Here is a 25,271-nt window from a genome sequence, read left to right as displayed (position 1 = left end):
AGGGAAGGGAAGGGAAGGGAAGGGAAGGGAAGGGAAGGGAAGGGAAGGGAAGGGAAGGGAAGGGAAGGGAAGGGAAGGGAAGGGAAGGGAAGGGAAGGGAAGGGAAGGGAAGGGAAGGGAAGGGAAGGGAAGGGAAGGGAAGGGAAAAACACAGAGGTCCTGAAGCAGAGACTGCTGGTGACCTGCCCAACGCCCTTTCCTAGGCTGGGGTTTTCCCTGAGGGTTCCCCTTGACTGCAGGGACCCAGGGGCCCTGGCGGGGCCTGTGGCCCGTGGCATATAGAGGTGGGAAAGAAGCGCGCCCCTTTGCTGCTGGGCTGCACGGAACATGGCACAACTGACACCCCAAGTGCCCTGAGAGCAGGCAGAGCCTCCACTTCTCCGGAGACCACACCCCTGCCCACTCCCCCCGTGCACTCGGCTTCCTCAGGCTCCAGCAGTGAGTCACAAACTCACACCTCAATTCCTGCACTCCCTTGCCTGGACCTCTCGATCGTATTCCACTCCTGAGTGATTTGGCCCTAATACAAGCAAGAAAAGAAAGCAGAGACAATTTTAGAAATATCTGTAGCATAAGGGAGAGTCTCCCAAGAGACTAACATTAAAACCAGATTTTAAAACATTAAATTCTACTAAAATTTTAAGTAGAATGTCGACAACATAACCTAAAGAAAGCCAATGGAGAAAAATTAAACTCTGAAATATAGGTATGCATGATAAATGTCTATATATCAATATTGATAAAACATATGAGGAATAATTTTCTTAAAATGTAAAGATAGTTATCAAATCATTTAAAAAATTTATAAAGCTAAAAAATATGCATAAAGATTTCATGAAAAGAGGAAATATAAAGGCCATTTAAACAAATAAAATTTCACAGTTGTCTATCAAGAATCATAAAAATTAAAACCCCAATAACATATTGTTTTAAACTAATCAGATTGGGACTGATTAAAAAAAAAAAAGAAACAAAAACTAAAAAGCCAACAGCACAGACATGTCACTGAGTTGGCTCTGGTGTTGGTAAACAGTTACTCTTATAAATTACAGTGGAGAGTGTAAAGTTTTATGGCCAGTTTGAATGACAATTTGGCAATGCTTTCAAAATGACTAAGGTGTCTAACCTTTGACTCAGCAATTCTGATTCTAGGAATTTATTCCCCAAACATTCTAATACTTGTGCCAAATAATATATGATCTGTGATGTTCATTGCAGCACAGTTTATGACAGCAAAAATTGGAAAAAATAAATAAATGTCTGTGCATGGGGGGGGAGGCTGGTTACATAAATTACAATATAGCCCTACAATAAAATGCTATGTAGTCATTAATGTTTTAAAAAAGAGCACCATATTTACTGAGAAGGGAAAAATCCCCAATAAATTCTAACCGCAAGAGTGAGGTGCAGACCAACGTGCACATGAGCAGGCCAGCGTCTGAGTTACAGGGGGAAGTCCGTGTGTGATGGCGTGGTTTTTGAGATACAAAGGGAAGCCTGCGTGTGGTAGTACATTTGTGTGTGCTCACACGTGCACAGAAGACCCGGGGAACTGGTAGTGTGGGGTATTCACAGAGAGGAATTTGGAGGCTGGGGCTGAGGCAGGAGGGAGGTTTGAACTGGCTGGTGGTCTCCTCTGCATGTGAGTGCTGGTTTAAAATGACTGTGTTCTTTCTCCTTCTGGATAACGGGTGTCCTCTCCTCTGCCCGGGGTCTCAGGGGACCCTCCCTCACAGCTCTCAGTCTGCCTGGGTCCCCCAACCCCTCTCGTCTCTATGGCTCTCGGGATCACCGAAGAGGGCTGGAGTCCTGCTGCCCAGTTCTCATCTGACGGGGACAATAACTCACATTCGATGACCATTTGTCATGGCCAGGCTCTTTAATGTGTTTTACTCCTGTTATCATCACCATCTCCATTAAATGCAGCATCACCAATCTCATTGCACAGATAAGGGAAATAAAGCCTAAAGAAATTAACCAAGTGACCCATAGTCACCAAGAGTAAGCGTGTGGAGCAAGATCCCATCTGGTCTTCCTGGAGGTCAGTCAGCGAGGCCTCCTAGATGGTCCTTCAAACCCCAGGACAGCAGCTCGCGCCCGTGGGGTGGAGGGCTATTCTTAGACTTCCAGCCTCCCGGGAACAGATTTCAGCCATTCTCGTATTTTGACAGTAATTCCCCTTTTCATGGCTCTAGGCAGTTGGGCCTCCAGGAAAGGATAAGCTCCATCCTGGAGCAGGCATGAAAACCAACAGCTCAGAGAATAACAAGGACTGGACCATGGAGCCCAGGGCCAGTCATTCCTGCAGAGTGGGAGGGGCAGCTGATGGCCTGGCCCTAGGACTGGGAAGAGCCACCTCTCAGAGGTGCAGGTTGGCAGCGAGCACAGAGCAACAGCTGAGGGTTCGGAGGTGTGTGTAGGTTGCCATTCTCGCCCCAGCTACCTCTGGCCCTAGTGGCCTGGACTGGAAGAAACCGGAAGGAAGTGGGGCAGCAGCAGTTGAGGCCCCTGAAACCTCCCCAGGAGCCACATTCATCCTCTGGGCATCTTTGTGGTGAGTTAAGGCCCAGGAGCCATGGTGCCTGGTGACCAGGGCATAAAGACATCAGGCTGAACCAGGCCCTTCATCTGGGGGGCTCATGGTCTCCAAGATGCATCTTAGACACTTTGCACAGGTGTGCGTCTCTATCCTGGCTGCTGTGGGAGCTGAGGACACCCCTGCGCAGTGTCAGCCAGGAGCCCATGAGGACCAGACAGTTGCCATTAAGAGGCCAGGGGCACGCCGGGCGCGGTGGCTCACGCCTGTAATCCCAGCACTTTGAGAGGCCGAGGCGGATGGATCACGAGGTCAGGAGATCGAGACCATCCTGGCTAACACGGTGAAACCCCGTCTCCACTAAAAATACAAAAAAATTAACCAGGCGTGGCAGCAGGCACCTGTAGTCCCAGCTAATTGGGAGACTGAGGCAGGAGAATGGCATGAACCTGGGAGGCAGAGCTTGCAGTGAGCCGAGATCACGCCACTACACTCCAGCCTGGGTGACAGAGCGAGACTCTGTCTCAAAAACAAAAGAAAAAAACAAAGAGGCCAGAGACAGGCTGAGCCAGGGGTGGGAGTGAGAGGGAGGGGTGAGAGGGGCCTGAGCACCTACTCAGCGCATGCTCCACAGAACCAGCCTGCCCCAGGAGGGTCAGGTGCCCAGTGCCACGACGCATACTCCTGCCCTGTGCCTGCACACCGGGCCCCGTGAGGAAGGCCCTCTCCACATGGCCGCCTTGCGCCAATTCCCTCCGCTGGAGTTGCTGAACGGTTCTGCAGGCCTCAGTCTACAGTCAGCCTCCAACCCTGTCGCCAGCAGGGGCCCCAGCTTACAGCAACCCGGCTGTTTTCACTGCAGGCGACCCCCACGGCGTTGCCAACCTGAAACATCGAACCCAGAGTGAGTTTCTGGGGAGGCGGGAGGCTGTCCAAACATCTTACCTACTGTGTGGGCAAGAAGCAGCCTGCATCTTATCAGAGTGTGGGGGTTCAGGACCCAGATCTGCTGCTCAGCAGTTGTGTGAGCTTGGGTAGGTCAGACCCCACCCTGGGCGTGCTCTTCTGTCCTGAAGATTCAATCGGGCCTATGTGCTGGGAGCGGAGGGCCCTTCTGCTCTCTCTGCTGGCGTCTGAGGAAGATGGCAGCTGGGTTGGTAGCAGGGTGGGCAGGGTCTGAGTGGAACCAGGCTTCCCACGCGGGACAGTGGTGTCCACCTGTAAAGCCGATGTCCTGGATTTTTGACAAACATCTTAGCAATCGACCTGACACTCAACTACGTCTAAGTTGATTTGTTTCCGTACTGGACGCGTGTCTACCGGGACATGGTCCTGGCTGCCACTGGCAGGGCCTGGAATGACGACGCTTGTTATGCAGCTTGCTTTGGAGCCCCAGACCTGCAAAAAAAAATATCCACGTGGCTTCACCCAGGTCATCTCTTTGCCTGTATGAGCCTCAGGCCACCCATAGAAAGGGTCTCGTAGCCCAGGGAGTCTCACTCTCTGACCTTTGCCAAGTCATCTTCAGCAGCAGCTGGAACTCTGAAGTGGCTGCCACAGATGTTGGCAAAGTCCTGCCTGGGATGCCTCCACCCTGCACCGGGCGTGGGGGCTGCGTTCACTGTGCGTTCACCTGGAAACCGTCCACACGCCCAGCACCGCAGAGGCAGGGGGAGTCTGCCACTGGACCGCGTTCAACACGACTGCAGGGATACAGACAAGCACATTCCCTGGCAGAGGCACAGGCCGGGCTGGCTGGAGCTGCAGCAGCTGTGTGTGGTCACAGAGCTTCCAAATGAGGGAGATAGATGGCCTCGCTCCACAGTGTGTCCAGAGCATGTTCCCGGTGCCTGGGAAGACCAAGGACTCAATCACGCCCTGCTTTGGTTTCCCTCACAGCGAAGCGTCCTTGCTGGTGGGAGCCATGTCCAAGCATGGGGGCAGGGGCTGAGGGAGCTCTGTCAGGGACTTCTTGCAGGCAGCAAGGCCTCTGAGAGCTGGCCAGGAAACCAGAAACTGCATCTTGGAGCAGGTGCGCAAACCAACAGCTCAGAGAAGAACAAGGTTCCTACCAAGGACCATGAGCCTCTTGTGCTGTCCGGCTTGTTCTGTCACTGGCTCAGGACACAGGGTGGGGGCGGGAGGAGTGCATGTCAACAGGGACCTGGTGGCCGTGCTGAGAGCCGGCTCTTTTCTCATAACTGGTTTGAAATCCTTCTCTTTGCAGGAGACCGAACCCAGCACATCTCGAGGGCCCACAGCGCAGGGCAAGTGCATTTATATTTACTGTTTCTATCAGCGAAAGAGCAAAACCAAAATCAAACAAACGAAGACTCTGGCAAGATTGCTTGATCATGCCTCAAGGTGAGCGCACAGCAGCAGCGGGAAAGCACGTAACTCACAAAGACGGTGCAGCCTGTGGGTCAGGAGGCGCTGGGCTCTGTCGAGAACAGCTGGGGCTTTGCAGCCATCCACAGCGCTGCGCTCAGAGCGGGGAGGTGCTGCCTCCGGGCCCACCTGTCACTCCTGAGGTACAGGCAGAGGGTTGGGCGTGCATGACACTGCACAGGAGTCCTCTCTGCGGTGTGGAACCCACCCACATCGCCTGCTCCCTCAATCCCCAAATGCATCTGGGGTCTGAGATCAGAAACAGCAGAAGCTCTGGTGGTTAATGGAATAGCTGCCTAACTGGACCCTCATCTCCTGGGCATTCTTTGAGCGCCTGCCTGCTAGGCACTGTTTCAGGGGCTGGTGACGGGAAGCCCACTCTGCCCATGAGTCTCTTTCCGCACAGAGGTGGACGCTGAGGGACCACTCACTCACATGCGTGTTGAAATATGTGCTCAGCCGATGTCTTCCCAAGCGAGCCCTCCTGCAGGACAGGATCACACAGTGTTCTCAAAAAGCTCCAGGCTCCAGGTCAGTGTGAGGTGGGCAATGCTGCCTATGGTGGCCCTGCCAGAGATTCCTGGTGTGTGTAGGACCGAAGACGCTTGCCTCATTGGATTTAGCCAGCATTTCCCTGGTGGGTTTGGCCATTAAAGACCCCCTTCGAGTACCCACCACACCTTTCACCCTCTATGGTAGACACTGGTAGTCGCAAACCCATTGTCTATTCTCTCTTCTTTCTTTTCTCTTTTCTTTTTTTTTGAGACAGAGTCTTGCTTTCTCTCCCAGTCTGGAGCCTGGAGTGCAGTGACGCGATCTTGGCTCACTGCAAGCTCCGCCTCCCAGGTTCACGCCATTCTTCTGCCTCAGCCTCCCGAGTAGTTGGGACTACAGGCACCCGCCACCACTCCCGGCTACTTTTTTGTATTTTTAGTAGAGATGGGGTCTCAATCTCCTGACCTCGTGATCCGCCCGTCTCGGCCTCCTGCAGCGCTGGGATTACAGGCGTGAGCCACCACACCCAGCCTTCTCTCTTCTTTCTAGGTAAAATAACCTCGATTTTTTTTTTTCCCCAGGGACAATGTGTGTCCAGCAAAAAACATACTCTGCAACTTCTCTTGCAGGAAGGAATGGCAAACAACATAATTCTATCTAATGAGATGTTCAAAGACATCTTCTGGGGCTTCTTGAAAGACTGGATTTCTTTACATAGATGCAAGGTCTTCCCTGTGGTTCCTCCTTCTATCTGCTGGGAACATGGGTGTGATCCCTGGAGCCGCAGCAGCCATTTGTTAACCCTGACGAAAAGACTCAGAAAAATTCAAGACCTTGGCTCTATGATGTTTGGGCCATCGAACCAGAGGTAGCAAGTTGCGTTTCTCCTTAAATGATAATAAAACTCCCACTTGGTTTAAGCCACTGTTTCTCGAGACTCTTAACTAGATGTCATCCCTGACCAGGACCGGAAAGAACTTTGTTCTACCTACAGAACACACTTTTGAGACTATGTGACACGTAAGCTGGTTTTAGATCCATTGTGTCTCTCTTGAGAAGTGAGCGTGACTATCTGCATCTTTAAATCAAGCGTTCACAGTGAGAGGGTTTAGTTGTCTTTCCTGGGGTCACACGGCTTGTTAATAGCAAAGCCTGAATCCTAACCCTATCTCATCCGACTCCTGTGTACTTGTAATTGAGAGATGAATACAGGGAGCTGGGAATACAGAAGCAAAACAATGAATTTTACAAGACAGTGGTGGAGGGCAGGCTTCCCGGAGCTGTGGTTTGCAGTCAGTCTGTGTTTGGTTGGCACTGTGATGCTGCCTACCCCAGAGGGACAAAGGTGCCAGTCAATCTATGGGGAAGTGATGTTGCTTTTAATACCATTGTCCGTTCCCCGGGGAGACCACTGTGCCCTCCTTGCCCGGCTCTGTCCTGGTGTAAATGAATACCAATGCACAGCCCTGGTTCAACAGGCTGGGTGGGGAACGGCAGCAGAGAAATAAGGAAAAGAGAATCTGGGGACTGCCTGGGAGAGTTCAGGCCCACTCTGCGTCCAGCACAGGGTCCTGTGTGTTACCACCTTTTCAGACGACTTGGAGAAAGAATGAGCTGCCATGATTTCACACACTCGGCACCCACACCCGGGTCACCATGCTTTTGGCAGACCTGGGGCACCTGGCCCTTGGTGGTGGACCTATTCTTGCTGGGGGATGAGCCTCAGCTCCCTGAAGATGGGCTGCTTCCTCCTGCTAACAGTGTCCCCTGGCTGTGCTACATGGCCACGTGCTGGACACAGGGACCAGCTGTGGCATGAGTGAGGAATGGGGGATTGGCCTCCGGGCGCCATCGTTTCTGTTGCTTGAAGCTATTGAGTTCTTTTCAAAACATTCATGCTTATTTGTCCGGATAGGAACATGGAAAGGAGGCAAAGCTGCCTTCTTTTAGCAAAGAGACAAGACGGCGGGTAGAAGACACTGAGAACCTCGGCAAGACTCCTGGGCCACTCCCTGCAGGGAGACGCAGGAGCAACTTTAAGGGAATGAGAGAAGGGAGACGTGGAGGGACCTGCAGGAGGTGGGTAGGGCAGAGAGAGACGAGCTGGGGTGGAGAAAACCCACAGGTTCAGGAGCTACATGAGCAGGGTCCTTTATTTATGGGGTCGCCGGCCAGATGGAGACTCTGAGAAGGCCATAGATGTTGTTTCAGAAGAATGAATCCACTCTCACATTTTCATGCAATCTCAGGGTATTGAAGACTCAGCCCATGGATGTGCTGGTCAGGAAATCCTGCAACTCGGGGTTGCTGTGGCTTCCAGGTATGCCCCCCTCCCCAGGTACTTCCTCCTCCCAAAGAGCAACTCCCACACCCGCATCTTCTGGGTCAGCTGTGGCTGTGAGATCCCCTTCTGCCGAGGCTGAGGGCCCTGCCCCCTGTCACACCCCGATGGGGTGACACCTCCCAGTCACCCAGCCCTGTGGCTTCTCAGCCCCTCTGCCTGTTCTGGGCACTGAATGGCACTTTCTGGTATGTCTGGAGATGTGACAAGTGCCTGATTGATCAGTTTCCACTTTCTGGGTCAGTCTTATCTGTGAGAGGTTTTAGTTGGATGTGCCTCTGGGAGTCTGGCGGGGAGAGGCATCCTGATGTGGCCTGAGGGACGGTTTTGTGGGCACTCAGGGTTTGATTGCACTGTGCTGTGGTTTTCCAACCTGACTGTTCATGAGCTGGATCAAGAGTTTCAATTCTTTTGTTTCTCAAGAAAGGAGAATAATGCCGCTGTTCCCAGTGAAAATAAAATGACTCAGTATACAGAATGGCCTTGCACAGTGATTGCATGCAGTAGGTGGTCATGGTTATTGAGGTCCATTATGTTACAGGGCAGTGTAGACCCCAGGCCCACAGCCAGCCCCTCTGTGTAGTCTCCTGATTCAGTTCCCCGAGCCCTTTGCAGTTCCCTAAGCTCTGCCAGTCATGACTGACTAGCCCAGCCTGCACCCTGTTGCTCCTGGGGCCCAAGTGGCAATCCTCATAAACCTCTGCTGCAGAAAGCATCTCAGAGGTCTTCAAACTCAGCCTCTAGCCCAGCTCCGTCCACTACTGATCCCTTCATACTTCTGTCCTATGATCTGCACGTCCTCTCTTCTGCATTCAGAGAACTGACCCTCCTTCATCCCCTAGCACATGCCCCAGGGACCCCATGACATCATAAAGCACCCCTGCGTGCTAGGTGCTGAGTCCATGGGTCTCCTGTCTCCTCAGTCCCCTGGCACGTGCCCCAGGGACCCCATGACATCATAAAGGACCCACTAGGCATCAGATGCCGAGTCCATGGTTTTCTTGCCTGTTTCCCCACTGGGCTGGAGCTTCCAGCCTTGCCCAGCTGCTGCCCCTCCTCCACCACCGCAGGCCCCCAGCCAGTCTCAGGGAGGGTGAAGTGGGCTGTGGACAAACCCTTCAGGCTCAGTGTTCCTCATGGGGCAGACTTTTTCAATTACAGCTTTAGTAAAGGCAGCCACACGCTTTCCTCCTGTAGCTGATCTCCAGGCAAAATTATAAGAGTAAAAAGTGTGCTTTTACCTTATTAGGTTACTTCTATTTTCAGCATGTACCCAAAAATGCACCATAGCACTGTCAGGCGTGGGTTGTCCCTGACAAGGAGCCTGTGGGGACCATGAACCTTGGCAGAACCTGCCCCCACCCCCTGACGCCCACACGCACGCCCCGTAAGCTGGGAAGGCCGCCTTTCCTTCCTGCCTCCCTCCTGCCTCGTTTCTGTTGCTCACCTGAGTGGCTTCCCTGGGATTCTGCAGCCCTGGCTGGTCCCTGAGTCTTGCGGGGTTTCCTACAGCCCATAAGTAGCCCCTGACCAGGTGGGACCGGTTACCTTCAGATTAACTGCAACTAAACAGAGTTAACAATTCGGTTCTCCCAGTCGCAGTTTAGGCTGATGACTCCTTTACTGGGCCGTGTGGACGTAGAGCACACCCGTCATCACAGGGGCTCTCTAAAGCAGAGGCTGGCAGGGAGCTGGTGGAGGTCAGGGGACACCTAAGCACACCTACCCCAGGTGGAGTAGCCTTACTCTGGAGTCTCTGAGCCTGAGGCATCCACAGGTCCCCCCAGGAACGCCCTCTCTTGATGGAGGCCCCCAGCTGCCTCACTCCTAAGGACAGGATGAATCCAATGAGGTGGAGGAGCGGTACTCCGTGCTCCCCGAGGGGACTTGAGTGCGGGAGGTGCTGTGGAAACCCACGGACTTGCCCTGGGGGCAGCACAGGAGGTGACAGGTGGAGAGGCTCCTGTGGCAGAGGGTGCTGGAAAGGATGCCCGGGAGTGAGCCAGCTACAGACAGAGGAAGCAGGTCCTGACAGGGGACTGCAAGGTCCAAAAACCCAGCAGTGTCCAGGAGGAGGAGGACCTGGCAGCTGGGAACATGCCTCACTGCCTGTGGCTGGGAGGATGGGAGATGGAGCCGGAAAGGCAGCAGAGACCAGATCTGGAAAGGGCACTCGAAGATCACGCATGGACCTCAGTCTTCAGAAGCCCTAATGCCAGCAGCATCCTCCCAGCCATTCACCTGCCTGTGCCAAATTTCCCACACCTGTGCCCAGCAGGTCTCCTCTCAGATTGAAGAATGATCAGATCTGGGAGCACAGCCCACAGAGCCAGTGTCTGTGTGCTGAGCATTGCCCACGCCCCCAACCAGCCACACACACACACACACACACACACACACACACACACAGACGCAGACACACAGCATGTGGTCTGTGTGCAGAGCACACGTGGTTAAAGCGAACCTGAGCCTCCTCACTGCCCTGCCCATTCTGCAGGATGGAGGTCACTTTCCCCGCTGCTCTGCCTCCTGAAAAATCCCACTGGCAAACGAACCCTGGAGCTGTCATCATCATTCTGATATTTGATGATCTTTAACTACAGATGCTCAATACATGTATTTTGAACAACCAAGTGGAGAAATAGAATGATGTTTCCGTTTTTATTATTAGAGAACAGGAGCTCAGCAGGTGTAATGATGGAACCTGGTGTCCCAACCAAAGGACAGACCCCAGGATCCAGCTCAAATGGGTCCAGTTAAAAATCGACTTCTTGTCGGGAGAGGGCTAAGCCCCATCAGAACTGCTTGAGGGAGATTGAAAAATCATCATAACAATCCACCCTGCCTCACCTGGAGCCACAAAATCAAAATGTCAAAGAACAGAGACCCAGACATTTGCATTTCAAAAGTCCCCCAGGTGACTTTGAGGCAACCGGAGCAGCCTGGGCCCTGGGGTTCAGCCTGCAGGATTTCTGCCCGGGTAAACCAGCTCCTTCTCAAGGAGAGAACTGAAAAAAGTGGCCTCTGCCTGTGCCCTGGGAGGAAACACAGTGGGATTTGGGTGGGGACTCGGGTGCCTAAGCCCACCTCCTCCATTTCCATTTTTCTGAGGTCCTTTAGAATCCAACAAGAGCCAAGTGGTGAACAAAGTGCTAGCCAGCGTCTGGGGGAAGGAAAACTCGCCCTGTCCCCTGCCCAAGTGCAGGGCTGCCTGGGAGAAGCGGGCAGAAGTGTGGTTCTGCCAGGGGCCTTGTGCACTGTGAGCCTCCCTGTGAGGCACACTTGTGAGGCCAGGGACGAGTCCATCTGCCTATCCCAAAGCCACGCAGTCGCCATGAGCACGGAAGCTGGAGCCTTATCAAACTCCCTGCAGGGGCAGTGGACAGACAGGGACAGAACGTGGCTCTGTGTGTTCTGCTGTAGGAAGCAGGGAAAAGAGCTCTCAGGGGCGAACGCGTCCCCGTCGACGTCACCCACTCATGAACTGTGGCCCAAGATCTGACCACTCAGAACAGCAGCAGCCTTCTTTCTTGGGAGGACAAGCAGAGAAGGGGCTAGAGATAAGGGTGAGGCATCCTGCCCCAGAGATGACCTCAGACATGGGAAATGAGGGTGGAAGGCCCCACCCTGTCAAGCACAGGCTTCGGGGCTCCAGCCTGAAGGTGGGTCAGGGTGAGGGGAGTGGACACACGCTGGCCACAGCTCAGCCATTCCTCACTCATCTATGTGAAATTAAATAATTCCAGCTTAAAACTGTTGGAATTTGAAGTTATTCTGGGCCTTGGAAGGAACGTGGCTATGGGGCGTGCGTCACGTAGCATGCACCTGCAACTTCGGCTTTTTCCTTTAAATGATGAGGAAGGGACTTGTGGTAGCAAAGAGAAAACCCCTCTGGCCATACCTGCCCCTACAGCGTGGTGAAGCCATCTTCCTTGCAACGTAGCAGGCTGCAATCAATCAAACCGCCAAAACATATGCATCGAGCTTATGGGGGAGGTGTTGCACCTTTGTTTTCTTAACTTGAAGTTCTGGGACACATGTGCTGAATGTGCAGGTTTGTTACATAGGTACGCATGTGCCATGGTGGTTTGCTGCACCTTTCAACCGTCATCTAGGTTTTAAGCCCCACATACATTAAATATTTGTGCCAATGCTCTCCCTCCCCTTGCCCCTCAACCTCCAATAGACCCCAGTGTGTAACGTTCCCCTCCCTGTGTCCATGTGTTCTCCATGTTCAGCTCCCACTTATGAGTGAGAAAATGTGGTGTTTGATTTTCTGTTCCTGTGTTAGTTTGCTTCGGATGATGGCTTCCAGCTTCATCCATGTCCCCGCAAAGAACATGAACTCATTCTTTTTTTATGGCTGCATAGTATTCCATAGCGTATATGTGCCACATTTTCCTTATCCAGTTTATCATTGGGTTGTTTCCAGACCAAAAGCAAGTGCAACAAAAGCCCAAATTGACAAATGGGACCTAATTAAACTAAAGAGTTTCTGCACAGCAAAAGAAACTGAACAGGCAGCCCACAGAATAGGAGAAAATTTTTGCAATCTACCCATCTGACAAAGGTCTAATATCCAGAATCTACAAGGAACTTAAACAAATTTACAAGAGAAAAAAAAAAACCCAACAACCCCATGAAAAAGTGGGCAAAGGGGCCAGACACAGTGGCTCACACCTGTAATCTCAACACTTTGGGAGGCTGAGGTGGGCAGATCACAAGGTCAGGAGTTCGAGACCAGCCTGGCCAACATGGTGAAACCCCATCTCTACTAAAAATACAAAAAAAAAAAAAAAAATAGCTGGGCATGGTGGCGTGCACCTGTAATCCTAGCCACTCAGGAGGCTGAGGCAGGAGAATTGCTTGAACCTGGGAGGCAGAAGTTGCAGTGAGCCAAGATTGTGCCACTGCACTCCAGCATGGGGGTCAGAGCGAGACTCTGTCTCAAACAAAAAAAAAGTGGGCAAAGGATATGAACAGACACTTCTCCAAAAAAAGACATTTATGCAGCCAAGAAACGTATGAAAAAAAGCTCGTTACCACTGCTCATTAGAGAAATGCAAATCCAAACCACAATGAGATACCATCTCATGCCAATTAGAATGGCGATTATTAAAAAGTCAGGAAACAACAGATGCTGGTGAGACCATGGAGAAATAGGAACGCTCTCATACTCTTGGTGGGAGTGTAAATTAGTTCAACCATTGTGAAAGATAATGTGGCGATTCCTCAAGGATCTAGAACCAGAAATTTGACCCAGCAACCTCATTACTGAGTATATGCCCAAAGGATTATAAATCATTGTATTCTAAAGACACACGCACACGTATGTTTATTGCAGCACTATTGACAACCGTGTTGCACCTTTTAACTACCCATAAAGGAGGCTTTGGCCTCCCCACTTCGGAATGATGTCGGATGTTCCTGAAGTTTGTGTTTCCCGGGGCAGTATCCTCAGTCTTTGTACTCAAACTCTATACTTAATCTTATTTTCTGAATCTCATGACTTAAGGCTGACGTCTTGAACCTGGAACTGCTCTCCTGCAATTCATTCCTTAGTCGTCAATGGGTCTGATACAAGTTTCGCCCTACGGAAGGGTCTAGGAGTTTGGGTGCTGGTCGTTCTAATTTTGACTCTAGCCGCCCTTGACTTGGTGAAGTGGGAAAGGGAAGGGACCTTTCTGGTGCACCAGGCCCATTCCTGAGCAGGGCTCCTGTGGCCGGCGTTACCCGGTGCCCTCCGTCTTTCTCATCTGGTCCAGTGACACTCACAGCTGGGGAATGGGCTCTCTCGAGTTCCTCAAGGACTGCTCAGGTGGATGGTGGTCACTGGAGTGATTGCGGCACTTGCACTTTCATTGTCAGACACCCTTACGTGTGTATCTCCTTTAATCTCCCCAATAACACTATGGGGATGGACCATTATTTCTTTTCTTTTCTTTTCTTTTCTTTTTTTGAGATAAGGTCTCACTCTGTCACACAGGCTGGAGTACAGTGGTGCGATCTTGGCTCACAGCAGCCTCTGCCTCCCAGGATCAAGCAATTCTCCCACCTCAGCCTCCCAAGTGGCTGGGATTACAGGGGTGCGGCACCACGCCCGGCTGATTTTTGCATTTTTAGTAGAGACGAGGTTTCACCATGTTGGCCAGGCTGGTCTTAAATTCCTGACCTTAGGTGATCCACCCACCTCGGCCTCCTAAAGTGCTGGGATTACGGGTGTAAGCCACCGTGCCCAGCCCTGACCATTGTTTCTATTTGTCAGATAAAAAAAAAAACTATAGCTCGAGAAGATAGAAAGATGTTGATTAAGCAAACATAAAGTCTCAGTTATGCAGGATGATTAAGTCATGGAGATCTAATAAACAGGATGGTGGTGATAATTAACAAAACTGCATTGTATACTTGACATAAGCTAAGGAAGTAGATCTCAAGTGCTCCCCCCCAGCAACACACACCCACAAAAATAGTTACGTGAGGTGATGGGCATGGTAATTAGCTTGATGGTGGCAATCACTTCACATCTTAGAATACATATAATTTTTGTCAATCTTAACTCAAGAAAGCTGGGGAGGGGAAGAAGACGGAATTAGGTAATGACGCCAACATTGTCTTTTACTCCTTCCAACTTAAATGTTAAAAGCAAAAACAGAAACAGAAAGAAGACAACCTTGGTCCAGCCTTGAGAACCATGGCGGATGAGAGGGGCCCCCGACGAGTCACGGACCTGAGACTTCATGACCTCCAGTCCTTACTCAGGTGCCTCCCACGTGCAGGTGGCAGCATAGGCTGTCTGCCCTGGCTGTGGCAGCAGACGCGAGGACAGATAAGCACCAGGGCTTGCTGGGGTCGGGAGGTGGACACGCGTAGTAAACATTCAGTGACATTTCAATGAGCAACATCATCATCTTCCTTGTCATCATCACCTTCATCAACCTGATGTCCTGCTACTCTGGGATGTCTGATGGAATTTCCAAAGTAAGGCCCTCGACCACGAAACATGAGCTTGTTCCTGCCTCCTGGGGAATGACTGCAGGGTGTGTGACTCTGCTGGAGTGGTACACGCCCTTGGTGGGTGTGGGCTCGTGGTGCAGGCTGGCAGATGCCAGGTGAGGCCCACCCCTTGCCCTCAGGTACTGAGCCCCACCTCGGTCCTTGTGAGGTCTGCCCTGAGGCTGGTTGCCCCTGCCGTGCATTTATTTTTTTCATCCCTAAGGAAAACTCATACTCACCTTTGCTGAGAGCTCCATTTATTTTTATCTGTTATTTATTCTCCTGACTCATGAAATTGCACCCTTCAGGATGCCAGTACAAGATGTTTTAAAAAATTGGTAAAAATGCATGAAGTGGATGAAAGATGTTAGACTTCTTTAATCTTCCAAAATATAAATTTAAATACTTTCACTTTATGATCCCCAGAGGAAGAATTAAATAAAAAGTAAGCACAAAAACTTTTATCAAACTCTTACTCCTTCCAACTTAAATGTTAAAAGCAAAAACAAAAACAGAAAGAGCAAGACTTTGGCCCAGCACAGGAGCATGGTTCTCAAGGCGGATGAATGGGGCCCCTAACGAGCCACGGAGCTGAGACCTTGTGACCTCCAGTCCTCACTCAGGTGCCTCCCACGTGCAGGTAGCAGCATAGACCGTCTGCCCTGGCTGTGGCAGCGGACGCGAGGACGGATAAGCACCAGGGCTTACTGGGGTCGGGAGGTGGACGGCACCCCCAGCCCAAGCATCCACACTAGGCTCTGTCCAGCGAGGATGTGTTGGCCAAGCGGCTGCCCTCACCGAGGCAGGGAGAAGCACAGGAACACAGCTCCCATGTACCAGAGCCTACCAGGGAGGCAGATGAGCTCATGTGGGTGCCCGTGGCAGCACACAGGGAAGTCCGAGCCGGGAAGTGGAAACAGGATCTTGGAAGGCCACTTACAGCAGGGCCTCCCAGCCACCTGGAGCACCCCCACCCCAAGCACCCTGCCCAGCCCAGGACCCTGCAGGCGCGAAGCCAGGGCGGGGGCAGGCACCTGGCTTCTCCTGTGGGCTCATCCACTAACAATTCCTGGAGGGGCTCCGCCAATCGGTCACCAGGCAGCTCTGGGAAAGCAGGCGTGGCCTCAGCAGAAAGATGAGCAGGGCCGTGCCTCTGCCAGGGAATCGCCTCCGAGAACTGAGCCTTAAGGCACGCTGGGCCCAGCCCCATGGTGTGGATGGGGCCTCCCCACCCTCCACTCACTGGCTTTGTGCTTTGGGGCCAGGCACCTGTCTGGGGTGGGCTTCCCAGGACACAAAGGCTGGATTCAGTGAAAGCGATTCCTTGGTCAGAGGGAGGTTTTCAGAGGAACCGATGGCTGTGTGCTTCACTGTCTTAAAGTGGTCTATGCTTTCTGGTCACTTTCACGCTAAAGCTCATCTCTCAGCCTCAGGTTGAGGCCTGCAAATGAACTGGTCTTACCCTCCTGTGCAAATGAGCCACCTCTCAATTCCCGCTCCCCAAAGTACACACCTGGCGCCATCCCCTGCTGATTCCTCGGCTCAACATGAATTCCCAAGTCGGGGCCCACTGGGGAGCCCCATCTGCCCCACGAATCCTCCATCAGCCGCGACCTTCACCAGGACAATGGGGGGCGCTGGGTCTCCTCCCCCAGCTTCTCAGATGCAAGTGCTGCCTGAGACGGCAGAAGGGAGGATGGTTCTGAAGGAAGCATGAACGAGGGCATCAGTCACGAAGCTTGGCCATGAAGAAAGTGAACAGGAGGGACCAAGGCTGTGGCTTTCCAGGGACCAGAAACTGCAGGGGTGGGGCCTGGGACATGGAAGGGGGCCACGGACAGACTTGGAAGGCAAAATCTGCTGAAAAGTTTAGAGAGGATAAAGTCGGGGGGGGGAGCCCAATTTAGATTAGCCATGGCCTGGGGACACACAGCACACTGGGTCCTAGAAAGGGAAGCAAGCTGGGGCTGGGGAGGGGGCTGGAGGGCCCTGGCTATGACAGCTGGGTCTCCCTGGGACACCGAGAGCTCAGGAGGCAGCTGCAAGGGTTGAGCACCCCTGGACAGGTGGCCCAAACCTTCAGCCTGGGTAGGTGCAGGAGGACACGGTAGCATCCTTGTCCCCCCGCCCCCTTTCCACTCCACCGCCCTACGTGTGGATGAAGAGAAAGGGCCTGGGAGGAGAACTCCAGGAACCCCAGCTCTTCCTTCCCCCGCAGCTAGAATGCGGACCAGGAAGGGCCCGTGCTGAGGCTGCCACACGGCCTGGTCTGGGAGGAGACAGCAGGCTAGGTCACAGGGACCCCCACTGATGCACGGCCCCCATAGGCTGTGAGCCACACACAGGTGGGGAGGACAGGCCAGGCCAGGGTTCCGTGAGCACCGAACACGTGCTGGACGCTCTCCTAAGTGCCGCCATCTCATTTGAGACCCGCAGGAACCACACGGGGACCCTGCACTCCGACGGTGTGAGTAACTCGTGCAGCCAGTGCCTGGTGCAGCCAGAAAGCAAGCCGGGGCCATCAGAGCCCCAGGCAGGACACTGAGCAGCTGCCGTGGGAAGATGCCGGATAGATTCTCAAGATTAACAGCATTAATTAGAACTCCTGTATTATTCAGAATCGGTCTTGCTGCTGGCCTCCATTTTTGAAGACTTGAAGTCGGAGGAATTCTGTTTTCTTCTACTCTTCTTTCCTCACAGTCAGCTGAAGCCACTCATCTCAGGCTGAAGGGGGTCGTCTTCTGGTCGGGGGGATGTCCCTGGGGGAAGACTTTCGCACTGGGGTCTCCCAACACAACACAGACAGAGAACCAGCTGAAAACAGGAGCCGCCCCTGCAGGCTGGAGGGAAGGTGCCCTGGAGCCTGAGCCGAAGCCTCAGGCGCACGGATGGGCAGCTCGGCCCCAGGCCTCTGATGATGGAAGCGATGTCATTGCTCCAGATAACACTTGTCCCGGTTTAAAAATCACTCAGCCGTGGATGCAGGATTGAAAGGTCAACCCTCCCTCCCTGCTAAGACTTCCTAAATTTTGGATGAACTGAAATGCATCTTAGCAAAGCCTCCCTCAAGACAGATGTGTAGTGGACTTTGGATGGAGGAGGGAGCGGCCCAGGCGTGGGCGATCACCACGCCGCGTGGGGCAGGGAGAATGGGGGACCTGGGGGCCTCAGGTGGGAGGAATCAGGACAGGCTTGGAACGAGGACCATGTCCATGACAGAAGCACAGACTGCACACTTTGACCAGGAGAGGCCGGGAATCCAGAGAGACCTGGGATTCCCCAGCCTCCTTTCTAGGCCCTGATTTCTGCGTTTGTAAAGTGGGGCATTAGTTCCCAGCCAGGAAGTTGTAGCAAGGATGGGATGAGACCCCAGCGAAGTGTGAGACACTTAGCAGGCATCCCATGACACGGGTTCCTTCCCTCCCTTTCTGCCTACCCACTGAAGAGTTTCCTCACGAGAACTTCCTCAGACTAAGTGTCATGTGGGGCCGATGTGTGATGTCAGAGCTGGCGTCTGTCGGCACCTTACAGGGCACCATGGTACACTATGAATGTGGCTTCTGCCTGGATGAGCCGGGCTCAGGAAGGGCAACTCCCCGAGACACAGTTACCTGCAGCTCAAGCCAGGACTTATGCCTGCCTCCACCAAAGTAGAAACCAGGCTGATTTCCAGCTGGATGTTTCAGGGGAGCCGGTCGAGGGCCCGGCTGGGGACAGGAATGGGCTGTGTGCCCCCCTTGCCACCCATAGCTCCTGATGTCACTGGTCACACAACATTAAAGCCCTTAAAATAAGTAGTAGGCCCTCAAATACCTTAATTTGTGTTTCTAATTAAAACAGGAAACAAAAGTCAGAGAAAAGAGAGGTGTTTAGGGACATTTGGGATTGGGGTGACTTCCAGAAGGATGGGCCATAAACCTGCCTGTAACAACTCGTAACATCAGGCCATGCATCCAGGAAGACTGGCTGCAGGATTCAAGGGCCAGGGAAACCCATGAGAGGACAGCATCCACCCACCCAGAGATGGCAACGTCCAGGGCGCCAGGGTCCCCACAATGTTTATGCCCCACAAATCCAGGTGTTGAAGCCCCAGTCCCCACTGTGATGGTAATTAGGAGGTGGAGCTTTGGGAGAAGGTGGAGCTTTGGGGAGGCAGTTGGGGTTAGAAGAGGTCATTAGAGTGGGGCTTATGCAATGGGATTCAGGTCTTTATACAGAGACATAAAGAGTTCCCCCTCTCCCCTCCATGAGAGGACACGCCTATAAACTAATACACTAGGAGGTGGAGCTGCACCAGGACCCAACCCTGCCACGCCCTGATCACAGAGCTCACTCCGGCAGGGCTGGGAGAAAATAATTGTCTGCTGATTAGGCCCAGTCTGTGGCCTTTGGCTATGGCAGCCCCAGCTGAGGAAGGCACAGTTACGGGGAAAGCTTTGTAGAAGAGGGCCCTCAAGTTGGGTCCGGAAGGGTGGAGAGGGCATCCAGAGGCAGAGCCATCGTGCAAAGCAGGTGGTTACCACGGTGGGTGCTGGGGTGCCCTAGAGGTCCTCACTCACGCTGGCAGAGGTTCCAGGGAAGAGACAGAGACTGGCTTCTCCTGGTGGACTAAGGAGGGGTCCGAGGCTGGGTCTGGGGGTTCACTAACAGTTGGCCTGATCAGAGAAAGGGGAGGGCATTTGGGGAAAGAAGAAATGGGATCTGCCCATCACGGTGTATGGTGTATGGTGGCCCCCCAAGTGTGGGAAGGTGAGGTCAGCTGAGGCCGGCGAAGAGGATTGGGGAAAGATCTTAAATCTTGGGAGGTCTTCAATTCCATCACCAGAATTTTATAATTTCTAGAGGAAGGGAAAGGGGATGAGGCACACCTTTAAGCAGAGAGAGACCTCTCCTGAGCCTCAGTTTCCACGTGTGCACCATGGTGCCAGACCCACCTGAGCCCACGGAGCTGGAGTTTCCATCAATCTTGCACTCTGAGGGTTTGCAGTCTGAGGCCAAGAGAGCAGAGAGTAAGGGGGTTGACAGAGACGCCTCTTGCAAAGGTAACTTTCGGGGCACAACCAGCCATGGGGGAGGGCGCTGGTGTCTTCAGTCTGAGACTCCACAAAGTGATGCTCTTCTGTGAGGGACCTGGATGCAGGATGGCCAGCGATGGCAAGTTCTGGGCCAAAATTCATGTTCTCTGGTAACCGTCCCAGCCCCCAGGCGACAGAGAAATCACTGGGCTGAACGTCATTTCCATTGCAGTCTAATTATGATACATGGTGTGTATTTGTGTTCTCGCGAGACTGTTATCAAGTCTCCTGAAACGGAGCCGCATTCTTGGGGTGAGGACAGAGGTGTTACCTACATCAACCCCACCCTGCGTCTGTCTCCTCCCCCCAGGCCTGCTGTCTGGTTTGGAGAAGGGTCTTGATAACTGGAGTCATTGTGGTCTTAAAAACCTCTGCCCATATTAATTGACTCACCCCAAGTGGAGAGGGGCTGGCAGATAACGCTTTAATATAGAAACAGGTGCCTCCATTTTAATGAGATCGTAGCAGCCACTTGCGGAGCCCAAGGCTGGAGCATCTCATTAGCAGCCCAACTTTGAACTTGAAAATCATTACAGAACTTGGGCTTCAAATACTTCCCCAGAGACTTGGGGTTTTCTTTGCTGTTCTAATAGGAAATCTTCTTCCAAATAAGTTTTTCTATTTTTAAAACGTCTAGAAGAAACTACAAAGTGCAGACTCTACTCCTCTGCAAGGTGGAGACTGTGAAAATATATTGTTAATTGTGCAGTTACGTGCAATCCACTGGGACGGCAACACGGGACATGTACTTCAGGATCTTTTAAAGAAGATCTGATGTGAGTTTTGTGCCAAATCAGCACAGGACACGTTTCTTTAAACCGGCCAAAGCTTCTATCAGCCAAGTCCAAATGAAGAAACCCATCTCAACCCATCAAAAACAAAAGAAGGTGTCATCTCTCTGAACGTGGTCCAAGAGGAAAGCAAAGCCTCTCTTCTCAGGTGTGGGGAGAAGAACTTTGTTTTGTTTTGTTTGTTTTTTAAATTTTGTTTTATTTTCAGGTCTGGGAAACGTGCTGAACGTGCAGGTTTGTTACATAGGTATACACGTGCCATGGTGGTTTGCTGGACCTATCAACCCGTCGTCTAGTTTTTAAACCCTGTATGCATCAGGTATTTGTCCTAATACTCCCCCTCCCCTTGCCATCCCCACCTTCAACAGGTCCTGGTGTGTGATGTTCCCCTCCCTGTGTCCATGTGTTCTCATTATTCAACTCCCACTTATGAGTGAAAACATGCAGTGTTTGGTTTTCTGTTCTTGTGTTAGTTTGCTGAGGATGATGGCTTCCAGCTTCATCCATGTCCCTGCAAAGGGCATAATCTCATTCTTTTTTATGACTGCATAGTATTCCATGGTGTGCGTTTGCCATATTTTCTTTATTCAGTCTATTATTGATGGGCATTTGCGTTGGTTCCAGGTCTATGCTATTGTAAATAGTTCTGCAATAAACATGTATGTCTTTATAGTTGCGTGTGTCTTTATAGTAGAAATGATTTATAATCCTTTGAGTATATACCCAGTAATGGGATTGCTGGGTAAATGAGATTCCTCAAGGATGGAGAACATTTTTAAATGAACAATTGGGAGGAAGTTTCTAGACTAAATCCACGCACGCTTGGCTTTCCTGGTGACAGGTGAGGCGAGTCCTTGCTTCAGCACTCCCCAGATGCTTGGTGTCCACTCAGCGTCCAGCAGCTCTCAGAAACTCCCTGTGTCCTCTGACAGGGGGACAGGCCAGGGCCCCACACACCATGCACAGTGAATAAGTAAATGAATGCACCAGGAGAGGGTTGTAACATGGGAGTTGTGTTCCTCCGTATCTCAAGCCAGAGTGCATTTGATGCATGGTTTTGAAAATATACAGAATTTCCTGTGTGAGTTGGAAGGCTTATGCTTGAAATATTGATTTCTTGATATATTATTTGAAAATAATTATTTAGATAAATTTTAATCTTGGATGACAAATAAGCCAAAAAGCACAAAGAACACTAATAAAGAAGGAAGGTGGATGGGCGCCGTGGCTCTTGCCTGTAATCCCAGCACTTTGGGAGGCCAAGGCAGGAGGATCACGAGGTCAGGAGTTCAAGACCAGCCTGGCCAACATGGGGAAACCCCATCTCTACTAAAAATACAAAAAAATTAGCCAGGCTAGGTGGCATGTGTCTGCAATCCCAAATAATCAGGAGGCTGAGGGAGGAGAATCACTTGAACCCAGAAGATGGAGGCTGCAGTGAGCCAAGATTGTGGCACTGCTCTCCTCCATCCAGCCTGGGTGGCATAGTGAGACTCAATCTCAAAAAAGAAAAAAACCAGAAGAAGAAGAAAGGTGATTTTCACCATGTGCAGATGCTTTCTCGTGTAACTAGACCCGTGTTTATGGTTGCATCTTTGGACAGACAACCTCAATCTCTGTGCCCTACTCTGCCTCATCCAGAGGACTGTTGTGACTAAGGGGAGCCTTTCGTTCACTCGTTAAACGTTTCCTGGAGCCCAATATCAGAGGGGGGAGTTAAGGTTGCAAAGACCAGAGGCCAGAGATAAAGACCCACAGAAACCAGATAAAGGAGCTGGAAGTCGATCTTGAAGGACACGGTCCCCGCTAAAGTGATTTACTAGAGAAGCACTTCAGAGAGATGCTCATTTATGGAAAAAGATTCTGTCTGTAATGTCATGAACTTGGTGGAAGTGGGCAAGGCTGAAAGCCAGAAAAACCAGGCCTTGGGCATCCCCCCAGGGTGTATCTCGTGGGGTTGTTGTGAGAAGTGCTGGGGATAATCCAAATAAAGAGCTGGAGATACCGAGCATTCAGCTGGCACAACGATCTGTTTACAGACTATTTATTTATTTATTTTGAGGCAGAGCCTCACTCTGTCACCCAGGCTGGAGTGCAGTGGTGCAATCTCGGCTCACTGCAACCTCCACCTCCCAGGTTCAAGCGATTCTCCTGCCTCAGCTTCCGCAGTAGCTGGGCTTATGGAGGCACACCACCACACCAAGCTAATTTTTTATTATTATTATTTTTAGTAGAGACGGGGTTTCACTATGCTGGCCAGGCTGGTCTCAAACTCCCAACCTCAAATGATCCACCCACCTGGGCCTCCCAAAGCGCTGGGATTATAGGCATGAGCCACCGCAACCAGCCAGCCCTTCATTTTAAGTCGGTTCATTTTAAAGGTGTTCATTTTAAGGTTCATTTTAAGGTGTTCATGGAAGGAAGGGTTGGGTATTTTTTAATCCTTGAATGTGCTGTTCCCACCAGCGAGTCTGGCACAAGGGATGTCCCAAAATTCAGGTTTACAATGGGGAATTGTACCTGTATTCATCAGGTCGTGTCCCAAAACCTATTGGGATGATTACTTAGCAGCAATGTAGATCTTTTAGCTCCAGAAATAAACAGCTCTTTCTTACTCTCTGTAGTTACTGGTTTTTTGAGGGGTTTGCTAACATGGCTATCATTTTTTCACTCAACAATCCTTTTGTATCATTTTCCTTCTCTCTGAACTAAATATATTAGAAATGTCTGCAGTGAGATAAACTCTATCAGGTTTAATTATCTGAAACGTCCTTTACCTTCATTGCTGAATGACAGCATCACAGTTGAAAATGCTAAGGTGCCTCTTTGAAGATAGAACTTCACTTTCTTTTGGTTTCCATTGTCATGTTTAATATGTACGTTGTTGTCATAAGTCATTTCCTTATAGGTGATCCGAGTTCTTTTATCATTTTCTTTGCCTTTGAATTTCATGGTCCTTCACTGATGTAGCTTGATATTAATTGATTTATATTTATCCAGGTTGGAATTAGGCTCTCAGTCTATGAGTTTCCTAATTTTAATTAATTCCAACATTTCTTTGGCATTATGTTCAATACTCTCTGTTTCCATTTTCTTTTCTCTCTTCCTCCCTCTCTTTCTTCCACCCTGGTTCTCCTTCTTTCTTTTCTTTTTCTGGAAGTCCTATTGACATGTAGACAGTCTGCCTCACTCTATCTTCCACTCTTCTCAAATTTCCTTTCATATTTCCTGTGTCTGAGTCTCTATATGCTCCCCTTTGGACAACTAACTGAGACCTACCTGCCACTGCACTTGTCCTCTGTGTGGGTTTTTTTTTTTTTTTTTTTTTTTTTTTTTTGAGACGGAGTCTTGCTCTGTCGCGCTGGCTGGAATGTAGTGATGCGATCTCGGCTCACTACAAACTCTGCCTCCCGGATTCATGCCATTCTCCTGCCTCAGTCTCCCGAGTAGCTGGGACTACAGGCACCCACCACCACACCTGGCTAATTTCTTTGTATTTTTTAGTAGAGACAGGGTTTCACCGTGTTAGCCAGGATGGTCTCAATCTCCTGACCTCGTGATCCGCCCGCCTCGGCCTCCCAAAGGGCTGGGATTATAGGCGTGAGCCACCGCGCCCGGCCCTGTTTGGATATTTTAACACTTGACTTTAGCCGATACATTTGAAAGTAAATGTCATTGATGAGATGTTTCATCTTGAAAGTTCTATATGAGATATTCTTTATCTTTTTAATCGTCTTATTCTTTTCATATCTTCACTGAAACATTTGTTGCTCTAAACTTATTAAACACACCTATTTTGTGTTCTTTCAAAATAAATGTCACTGAGTGTATAATTCTTCCATTTGCTTGTTTTCCCTCATCCCGTTCACTCTTGCTGCGTTTTGTTTGATTTTACTCTTTCTATGATTCAATTGAGAGACTGTGTTCTTTGAAATCCCATGGATGTCCTGGGAGGTAGTTATTGAGGAGTGGGACCACGAGAAACAGTGTGTGTTTGCATCAGCAATGTAACTGGGAGTGATACCAACTGAGACCAGAGTCAACAAACGTATTCACCTGGAATACAGCTCCCCATTCTCAGTGATTCCTCCTGTTTTTGTTTTGTTGTTGAGACAGAGTCTTGCTCTGTCCCCCAGGCTGGAGTGCCGTGGCATGATCTCGGCTCACTGCAAGCTCCACCTCCGGGGTTCACACCATTCTCCTGCCTCAGCCTCCCCAGCAGCTGGGACCACAGGTGCCCGCCACCACGCCCAGCTAATTTGTTTTGTATATTTAGTAGAGACGGGGTTTCACCATGGTAGCCAGGATGGTCTCGATCTCCTGACCTCGTGATCCACCCGCCTCAGCCTCCAAAGTGCTGGGATTACAGGCATGAGCCACCGCGCCTGGCCGGTTCCTCCTATTTTATTCCTAGTATCCAGAGCAAAGTCCCTCCTGGTATCCTTGATGGGAAATTTTTTTCTACTCCGTTTGTTTTTTCCATGAGGAGGTAGCATTCGTTCAAGGGACGTAGTTACAGATACTCACCTGGAGCCACTCACATGCTACCCTCACAACTCAAGTCTCCAGGGTCCCCGGGATATAGAACACCTTTAACTCAGCACACACACCAGCGTGCTCTTACTGGACTTGTACAAGGAGGATTTTCTGTA

The sequence above is a fragment of the Theropithecus gelada genome, chromosome 10 (assembly GCF_003255815.1).
Source record: "Theropithecus gelada isolate Dixy chromosome 10, Tgel_1.0, whole genome shotgun sequence".
Taxonomy (NCBI): Eukaryota; Metazoa; Chordata; class Mammalia; order Primates; family Cercopithecidae; genus Theropithecus; species Theropithecus gelada.
The sequence above is the reverse complement of the archived record's forward strand: the minus strand, read 5'-3'. Positions refer to the sequence as shown.